This window comes from Lactuca virosa, chromosome 7 (genome assembly GCF_052849685.1).
Source record: "Lactuca virosa cultivar CGN04683 chromosome 7, Lactuca_virosa_CGN04683_v6, whole genome shotgun sequence".
In the NCBI taxonomy this organism is placed as follows: domain Eukaryota; kingdom Viridiplantae; phylum Streptophyta; class Magnoliopsida; order Asterales; family Asteraceae; genus Lactuca; species Lactuca virosa.
The window spans coordinates 117,715,083-117,725,643 of record NC_136432.1 but is presented as its reverse complement, the minus strand read 5'-3'; the positions used below and the strand labels follow the sequence as shown (position 1 = coordinate 117,725,643).

The 10,561-nt window shown below is 33.5% G+C and overlaps 1 long non-coding RNA gene and 1 pseudogene across 3 annotated transcripts; both read left to right on the top strand.

The window, feature by feature from the left end:
- Nucleotides 1–1,802: 1,802 nt before the first annotated feature.
- Nucleotides 1,803–4,219, top strand: LOC145125696 (uncharacterized). 3 transcript variants are annotated; one of them, XR_013716116.1, is made up of 3 exons: nt 1,803–2,249; nt 2,338–2,462; nt 2,580–4,219. It is a non-coding gene; the product is annotated as an uncharacterized LOC145125696 (long non-coding RNA). The 3 variants fall into 3 exon arrangements; XR_013716115.1 differs by having other exon boundaries at nt 2,338–3,890; nt 3,974–4,219; XR_013716114.1 differs by having other exon boundaries at nt 2,338–4,219.
- Nucleotides 4,220–5,269: 1,050 nt separating this feature from the next.
- LOC145127904 (18S ribosomal RNA) lies at nt 5,270–5,550 on the top strand (annotated as a pseudogene).
- Nucleotides 5,551–10,561: the final 5,011 nt, after the last annotated feature.

The window sequence follows — 10,561 nt, the reverse complement described above, 5'->3', positions numbered from 1 at the left end:
TCAAACAAATCAGAAGTTGGGAAACAAATTGTTGGACATTGAGATTGAGCATGTTCCATGTCTTTGTCCACACGATATCTTGCAAAACAGAGGATTATATGATCCCTTATCTAAAGGATGCGTCATTGACTAGGTTAGAGTTCGACATCGGCTTTTGAGAGCTACGATTGCTAATCGGATTTCGAAGTCGTACTTGCAGTTATAGTTATTAGAATTATCCAAGTGGGAGACTGTTGGATTAAGTGTCTAAGCCCATAACTATAATTGGTATGTACTTGACCCGATAGTAGCATTGTCCTTTTGGGTTGCCTTCACCATAGCAACTTGGCAGGATGAATTATGAGAAAAAGGTTGATAAATGATTTATTAATATATTATAAGAATAATATATTAATTGAGAAATCATATTATTTAATTAATATTAATCAGAAATTAATTTGGAATTAATTTAGTGATCAAAAGAGACTGATTAAAAGAACGGGGACTGATTATGTAAATCAGTAATAATTGTAGTTTGTGCTAATGGATGCTATTGGTATAGGATGTACGAAAATCTATGGGAAGCCCATATAGTTTTCATCCATGGCTTGCCATAAGGGGGTCCATATGTTGCTTAAGGCCTAAGCAAGGGAAATTAGGGTTTCCAGTTGGAAAACCCTAGCAGCTCAGCTATATAAGGAATCCCTAGGTTATAGTTTTCGGCTATGAATTCTTAGAGAACATTTTGGCCGAAAATTGTGAAGCTCCACAACCTTTCTCCTTCATCCTCATTGCTAGTGGTGTTTGTGACTCCATTAGAGGTGCAACAATTGAGGCACTAAGCTCTTGAAGGTCAAAATCAAGCAATCAACAAGAAAGGTATTCTTCTAACTCTTGTTTATTTCTTAAATCCGAAAATATGTATGCTAGATTAGGGTTTTGCTTTGGAAAATTATTATGCATGTATAACTTGAGAAAAACCTAGATCCAAAGCAATTAGGTTTGCATGTGCGCGATAGGAATGTTGTAATGCTCTAAACCCATCAATTTTTTTGAAGAAAAGGTTAGTAGAGGTTGTTGAAGAGATGAAACCGAACTTCTCAAAGCAGTAGCTATTCGCTGAAGGTCCCACATATGGCATTACTTGATATAACCTGGAAAATCATCACAAGGTTGATCGAGTCAAGATCTTGTATATGTGCTTCGATGCCGCTAGCGATCCCCGATGTGATTCATGTTACACTCATCAACAAGATAGTTAGAGTCGCCCCAAGGCTTGTGTCACGGGAGTGGCCTCCGATGATCAAGTTAGTATCGATACGAAATATAGGTCAGATCCTTCAAGAGGAAGGAAACCGATTATATGTATATGCGAAATGTATGAGAGATATTTTCATCTTACCCTAGGATGTGTGTTGAGAGGTGTATATATAGTCGGAAGTACATTTTTATCTTGAAGAGAAGTTTATAGTTATACCTGAGATGATTGAGATGATTGGTGTACCTTTTGTCTAGGGAATGAGCAAAACGTATTACCGAATCGAACCATTAGTAGAAGACTGAACCGAACCACATTAGCAGAATGGCCGAACCGAACCATCATAATAGACCAAACTGGGCCACGTTGGCAGAATAGTTGAACCATCAGCAGACCGAACCGAACCACGTCTTAAAATACCAAACCAAACTACATTAGTGGAACCGTGCTTGGCCAAACCATATCTACATAACCATAATTTGTCGAACCATGTTTGCCCGTACCCAAAAAAAAGGTCCGATAAAAGATAAATGTCAACATTGGTTGATAAAACTGTGTCGCAAGACCTCCAGACAATTTTAATTATGCAAATTAAGCTTTTGATTTCTGTATACACACGCGACAATGGTTTCATCAACAATAGATAACACCTCCAGTTTCTTCCTCACTTTAGCTCAGCCGCTTCACTTTCGATCAGAAACCACCGTCACCCTCCAGCTCCATCGCTCACCGCCGCATATCGACCGTCCGCTTCAACTTCCGTCGGCCGTCACCGTCATCGAATGATGCACCCGATCTTCAGTTCTCACTCTCTGCGTTCATCCACCTTCGACCTTTGTGTTATTTTCTGTGATTTAGGGTTGATTGCGTTCGTGAGACGATGACCACCTTCACAGTCGGCGTCGGTAATGTCTGGCTAGGTTCAGGGGCAGACGTCGGGGTTTCAAGGAGAAGAGATGAGGGACGCCTGCTATCGCTCCTTCCTGGCTTCCTCTATAGCAGAAGCACTTTGGTCAGACTTTTTTATCGTTTTCCCTCCAATTTCTTGACTTCAGTTATCAGAATTATCACTTGCGTGTCGTCCATTTGTATTTTTGCAGCAGGTTGGTTTGGGGCTTCAAGTTTGACAATCGACAGGGGCTGGTATTATGAAATCAAGTAATTCTTACTCACGTTTGATGATGCCTCACAATGCACTCAACATATCTTTTATCTTCATTTACAGGTTTGCGTTCCATTTTCTTCCTTCCTCATGTTTAATGTCCAATCTTGAAATCAAATTGCATATTTACGTTAAAATTGTGTTGTGTTTTTTCCATGGTTTACTATTCTAAACTGCCAGGGGTTAAATTATGTATTGGCGATGGTAACATCTTCAACACTACTTGGGTTATTAGCTTCAGCTCTGTGTTTAGAGTATCTCCCTTTGTATTCATAATTCTCCAAATATCACTATGGTGTAGGGGCAATTTGGTCCATCCTGTCAAATCATTTTGGGACAAATTTTTTCCCATTTGTTTCTCTAATTCTTTTTTCATCCCTTTGTTTCTCTTCAACACTTTCAAAAAGAGAACAACAGAAAAAAACTTTACATGTGTGAGTTCAGTGCTGTTTGAAAAGTTTACATCTGATAAAGTGATTTATATTTGTTGTAGTTATATTCCATACATGCAATTGTTCTTCCTTTCATTGTTTGCAATTGTGTGCGTTTGTAGCTTTCTACATTTGTTTTTTTGGTGGAACATCTTTTTCCATGTGCATTCGTAATAATTTGATTACACATATTTCCCTTTTTGTTGATTACACTATTTCTGAAGGATGGGGTAAATGATAAATAACTACCATTTTAACCCTATGTATGAATAAGTATTAAATGAAAACATGGTTATTTGTTAAGTTTTCTTAACTAACAGAAAATTACAATCTAAATGAGAAAAGAAACAGAATAATATCACACCTATTTCAATAACATAAAATATAATCAACCAAGATTCATGAAAATTTACTAAAATTATAGAGAAAACACCATAAAACAATAGAGTCAACAAATGAAATACACCTTACTCAAATAAATGTAGTAATCTGCATTCGTTGACAATAATATTGTCTTTCATTTTTCACATTTCATTAATATTAAGGTTCTGAAAGCTCTCATAGGGAATTATGCTGAGATTGGTGCAAATTCATGCATTGATAGAGGCAGGTGAGCTTATATTGTTTTCTTTATACAAGTTAATACACTTTGAGCCTTGATGTTTCTAATTATACAAAATGACATATCTACCCTTTGTGACAGTTCTGTAAACTGCCCCTGCATACTGTTTTTTATAGTTAGAAATTTTTTATTCCAACAGCATCAGGCCAAACTACTCCTGCGTATTGTTTTTATAGTTAAAAAAAATTGATTTTAAGATTTTTTGACCAAACTGTCCCTGCATACTATTTTTATAGTTAAAAAATTTGACCGGTCGAATGTTTATTTATGTAATAATGTTTCATTTTTTCCCAATTTATGCAACAATGATTCGCGTTTTTACCATTTATGCAACAATGTTGTGCTTTTTTGTTTCCCAATTTATGCAACATTCATGGTTTTGGTCTTATAATGAAATGTAGGTGGAAATCATATTTAGGAAACTTTGGCTCAAATGATGTAAAGCAAGATCCATTTCTTTTTATACATTTTCATATTCTTGATTCGTGTGCAATAGTAACACTCATTTTTTTAAATGTCAGCATATGAATTCATGATTCAAGAAGACAAGGAATTAAGGACTTGAGTTGCATAAAACAGCCATTTGTCAGGCTGCAGAAGTTGTTATTAGAATAGATGTTTCTACATCTAAATGTGGTCAGATTTGTAAATAACAATGGGTATATACGTCTTTTGAATATGCAAAGAATTGGGTTTCCTGAGTTTGAAATCCTCATCCATACATTAATAAATATTTAGTCATGAAAAAGTTTTGCTGTTGATGGAAACCTTGGTGTATTGTGCATTTTGATGTATGACATTCCATTGTTTGTCAATGTTTGTTGTTAACTTATATAGCAAAATATCAACTACAATACAATTTCCATTGCTACAATGTACATTCATTTTCTAATCGCATATTACAACATATTCAACTATTATGCGTTTGTAAATGGGCGAATTGCAGTGAATAGCAACGTACTTTACTATGTCTACAATTCAGACAATGTACTATATTTCACACAAAAGCAACACCTTCTATTGTCTTCTGTTGGTTTTCTTTAACATTAGTGACTCGCGGGGTTTCTTATCTAGTTTAAATAATTAAAAAGTAAAAATGATACAGTGATATGAAATGGTGAATATTTGCTAATGTGTTGCTTGTTTTTTAACAGGCAAAAGGTCGAAAGTTTGTTTTTTAAAGGTGGATCAAATATTAGTAGTCTGGAATTGTTTGTTTTTTAAAGTCTACAAACTACCAAAATTTTTTTTTTTTAATTGTTTGTTTTATGTTGCCTAACATTTTTATTTATCTAAAATTCATGTCCAAAAGCCATTGTATATCACAGTCAAATGTTAAAATGTTCCACCAGAAAATATCAAGAAATTGCAAAGTTTTTATTTATTTTTTATTGATCCAAATTATTATTTATTTATTTATATATGATACATTATTTTTTTTATTAAAACGTTGTTCTTTAAAAGGTTATCTATTTATTACTTCAGATTTTTATTCTTTTGTAACATAATGTTTTTATGAATATACCCCGTTTTCTCAATAAAAAGTATATTTAGATAATTCTTTAAAAGAAAATAATATAAAAATATATATAATAATAAAATTATTAAAAGCAGATGTTATTTTTTATTTTATTTTTCAGAGTAATTTTTAATTTTGAAGCATTGATTTTTTATTAACTTGTACAATATGCATTGAAGATTGTATATTTATGTTTGTTATTAAATTAGTAACGTGGAACGTGTTCTTTTCTAGGTAAGTAATCTATAGAAGAGGTTGTCCAATATATATTTCAAGAAGAGGTCTGCGGTTTTTTAAAAATTGATCAGGAGGTGAGAAGAGTTGAGAACAAAGTGGCGAACGGGTGCGTAACGCGTGGGAATCTGCCGAACAGTTCGGACCAAATCCTGAAGAAAGCTAAAAAGCGCTGTTTGATGAGTCTGCGTAGTATTAGGTAGCTGGTCAGGTAAAGACTGACCATGCCAATGATGTTTAGCTGGTCTTTTCGGATGATCAGCCACACTGGGATTGAGACACGGCCAGACTCCCGCGGGGGGCAGCAGTGGGGAATCTTGGACAATGGGCGAAAGCCCGATCCAGCAATATCGCGTGAGTGAAGAAGGGCAATGCTGCTTTATAAGCATTTTTGAAAAAAAAAACCAACACTTAGGCTACCCGGAGTGGGCAAGACGCGTGATGCTGAGGTGGCGCGACGGAAGACGCGTGAACACCGCCCCAAGGGCACATTGGCGGAGCTTCATTGCCCCCTAAAACATTGGCTGTGACCCCCCTGCTTACCAATTTTTATACATATTATATTTTCGGCCCCCGAATTAAATGTTGAAGTTCCGCCCCTGCAACGGCCGGTGTTCTGGGTGTGATGTGACTCGGAAGACGAAAGGAGACGACGAATGGGAGACGAGTAAATTGTCATCGGTCATTTTGACCCTTTTGTATCCGTATACCTTTCCCTTTAATCCATGGAAGTAAAAGAAAATGGGAATGGACCCGTTTTTCAGAAAGCGGACGAAGAAGATGACCAAAAGAAACGGGTGGACAATTTGTAGTTTTTTTTATTTAAGTTACAAATTTGGTTCCTAAACTTGTCTCTTTTAATCTTATTTTACCCATTCACATTTATTTGAATTAAATTAAACCCTCTACTATATATAAATATATATGTTTATTTAATTTTAAAAATTAATAATATGTTTATTTGAATTTTTAATTAGTAAAATGATTATTTAAGTTTAGAATTATGTTTTTTTATTTAATCTAATGTTAAAAAAAAATTAAAAAAATAAAAATATAAATGATGTGGAATGGTAACCATTTTCAATGTCTAGTGGGTTGGTGGTGAAACTGATGTAATGCAAAGGTGACTGCGCTTTTTCGGTGGGTTGGCTGTGACCACTCCCCACATCCTTAAAGACTGTCATGATAATTATATGGTGCTGAAATTAACAAATAACAATATTTTTGATACTGAGTAGTGTATGAGGAGTTTATCCAATACGTGACTAATTAAAAGTAACCAGATTTTTAATATAAAAGTTTGAACCTTTCTATGGAATTTCTAATTCCACATACCGTACTTTGGCGACTAGGAGACGAAATGAGAAACTGCCAACCACTTTCGTCAAACGTGGAATTATAGATATGGATTGGTGACTGCTTGAAGCATTTTACATACTAAGTCTAAAGGAAGTGGTAACACTCATAACATCTTGCAACATCAGCTTTTTGATTGCCACTTCATCTTTTTCCGTTTAGCATTTAGTCTTAGCATTTAATAAGGAGTGGTAACATTCCTAACACTTTATTATTATTATTTTTTTCTAATTTAATTAAATTATTTTATTTTGATACACAAATATTTTTATGCACAAATATTAATCAAATTTTATTTTTTTTAAACCACCAACAATTAATATAATATAAATCAATTACATGAAAATAAGTATAATATTTAAATGCAGGGTCTTTTTGGTAATTTTAGAAAATTGGTTTGTGAGAGGAACTAAGATAGGGGTGTAATGTGTAAGTCTGGGATTTTTGGAGGCCCATTTCTATCAAATTCAAATTTTTGTGTATCGTCCCTCCCTGCATTTCGTCGAACACCATTACTCATCTCTCCCTTTTTCTAACCTTTAAAACTGTGAAAGGATGCAAGAGCCAAGTGAATCACGAAAAAAAATAATAATAATAAAAAAGAAAGAACCAATCAGCTCTTCCCTTTATCTCTCTCCTCTCGCTTGCTTCTTGGCGACTTCTTCTTAGCGAGACATTTAGCATAACCAAGGGGGTGGAGTAACAAATTGATAGCGAGGGCAGTGGTGAGGCTTAGCGACTCTCACTCCCTTTAGTTTAATAACTGCGTGCCATAGCCTAGGTGGAAGGCTCCACGTCATAAAGTACGATTAACTTATATTTTTATTTCAAAAGAAATTATATACATATTAATATATGGATTAATATAAGGTTAGTTTCATTTTAAATCATGTTAATTCTGTGAGACATGAGAACGTGATCCTAACCACTCATGAAAAAAATATTTCTAAAATCCAAAGTAAATGAAAATTTTTGAATTTTTTTTAAAAATATTATTTTCGTTATTTAATTAATCCAAAAAAATTATAATAAACAAAATTAAATAAAAAATAAAATAAAAAATACATTTTTTTTAAATATACATGAAATATTCTAATACAATATTACACTATAAATATTAAAACAAAAATATTAGAATACTAGACTATGAATATTCAAACAATTATAGTAGAATATTCGAATAGTTCTAACAATTATAGTAGAATATTCGAATATTATAACAATTCTAACAATTCGAATATAATATTACAATATTTTAACATATCTACTAGAATATTAGAATATTCTAAAATTGTAACAATTCTATTTGAATATTTACAGTGTAATATTATATTAGAATATTTCACGTATATTTAAAAAAATAGTAATTATTTATTTATTTTTATATTTTTTGGATAAATTAAATGACGAAAATAATATTTAGAAAAAGAATTTTTTATTTTTCCTTTTATTTTGCATTTTATATAATTTTTTAAATTTTTTGGTTTCCAGTATGAATGGCTAGGATCGCGTGCCCATGTCTCACAAAATTTACATGATCTCAAATGAATCTCTACCTTAATATATGTGATGTTAACTTGTTAAGGAATAGTATAAATTATTAGAAAAGTGGTTTCCAGTTTTCCATATATCGGCTGGGTTTTTTGGTTTTTCAGCTGGTTTTGAGCCGATAGATGGCTCCCGCCGGTGAGTGCTTCCAATCATCTATTTACACCATTCGCCATTGTCCCAAGTGACGGTGACACGTATCTATTTTCATTTAAAGTAGAGGGTTTCAATTGAATAGCCTTTTGTTAAATCCCTTCCCGTGTCTTCTTCGACCTCTTCATCCCGTCCTGTTCTCTTTAGATTTTCCATGACGAATACTTCTTGCTTCAACAGATGCGGTTTATGCGTGATTTACAACACCTTCCCAACTAAAAAGCATCCTCGTCGAAAACCATGTCGCCCCCACCGCCTTCAACTAGGACCTTGACAGGTTTCTATGAAGAAGGTCATATAAACACAAGGTTCTGTAAATACAAAAAAAAAAAAAAAAAAAAAAAACTAACTGATGTGACCTTTCTGTGCATTCTTTCAGTTTTAGATGGGAGATTCTTGTGTACCTTAAGGCCAAGATAAACCTGGTAAACATGTGTGGAGTGTTCTTTGAATCAAGAACAACATCAGGTTTCATGTTAGTTTTAAGATATCTCATCTATTTTTTTCTTTGATTTAGAACTTTTAATTATATAATCTTATGGAATTGTTCAAGATTGTCTTCTTATCTAAATTTTATATGGGAGATTCTTATGTAGATTAAGGCCAAGATAAACCTGGAAAACAGGTGTGCAGTGTTGTTCGAATCAAGAACAAAAGCAACTTTCATATCACTTTTAAGGTAACCCACCTAAACTCTTAATTATATAATCTGATGAAATTGTTCAAGATTCTCTTATGATGTAACTTTATTTTCTGGGATGTTGTGGTCATTGAAATTTGGAATAATAGTCCTCTTATAGATTGATCTTTACAATATAGTAGTTCTCATGTCACATTTAAGGTATCTTATCCTAACTTATAGAACAACAATTAAGCTAGATATACATAGCAGTGACCTGAAATCATGTTAATGAATCAAAATATTTGATTCTCACATAATATTCAAGAACATTGGAATAATAGTTCGCTTAAAGATTGATCTTTTCGCCACTCATTCTAATACTCATACCACAAACTGTTGTATTTCATAATTATTAGTTGCAAATTTGTAACGCCTCAAATTTCAAACCAAATTTTTCATTTTTAAATTACCCAAAATATTGTTCATAAACCAAGTCATTGGAAAAACATAAGTGTCAAATACAAATCATTATCACATATATCAGAGTGCCATAAAATGTCCAGTAACAAATCTCCCAGCGAGTGTGTACAATTAGACCTTCGCCTTCATGCGATCCTCAGCAGTACATGAAACACATATATCCAACAACTGTCAGCACGAAGCTTAGTGAGTTCCCCAAGATGCCACATACAACACAACATAAATAAACAATTATAGGTTATCAGCAGTCCCAATGGGCAAACAGCACGCCCGGTGGGTTATCAGCACCCTTGAGACTATCCGCAGTCTAAATCACACATAAATAAACACTTTCTTTCTAATGAAATGGTTGTTTGTTACTTTGATTACTATGATGCATGTCTTGTGATACTAAACATGACGTCCTCCGCCCCCGAACGTTTTCGCCGTTCCGGTTTGGGGGTGTAACAGATTGGTATAAGAGCATTGTTTATAGTGAACTAAGTATATCAACCGATAAAAGATATACAACTATAAATACAATGGGGCCGAAGTGCTCTGGATAATAATATATTTTAAAAATATAACAATACCTTATAAAAGTATACATACCTGCTAATACATATATACATACTAGAACAAATATCACAAGAAGAACAGAACATAAGTATTTAAAGGTTAAACACTGAGGTCAAGCCTGGACAGTTATGTAATCATATCTAGGATCAATATAGCCTGATCAACTATATTCATTCGAGATGTGACCGACATGTGTTTGGGAGTGATGTGGTGTTGCAACAGTCTTAAAACTTACCTAACTCTATTCAAGGGATTTCTAGATCAGTACATAAAGTTAGAATACTATGGGAGTATTTTATGATACTATAACACGACAACAAGTTTAAAACATACCAAGTACATGATAATAAAAGACTATAGGAGTATCTTAGGCACTATATAAATAACTTATGTGACAATTTAAAGACCCTTCTGGTAGATCTATGATTCCGGAGTGTATACTTCCAAGGTTTTATATAATTGAGATTTTATAGACTTAGAATTTGTGATCTATGCTTCACTACCTGTTCCTTGTTTTCTTGTGGTTTTGGAGTAGGATCACTTATTCGAAGGTCTATTTAATCTTAAATTATATACAACTTGTATACATTGCGCAATTATAGGAGGACCCGGAAAGGATCACCCCATAATGTTTCACCT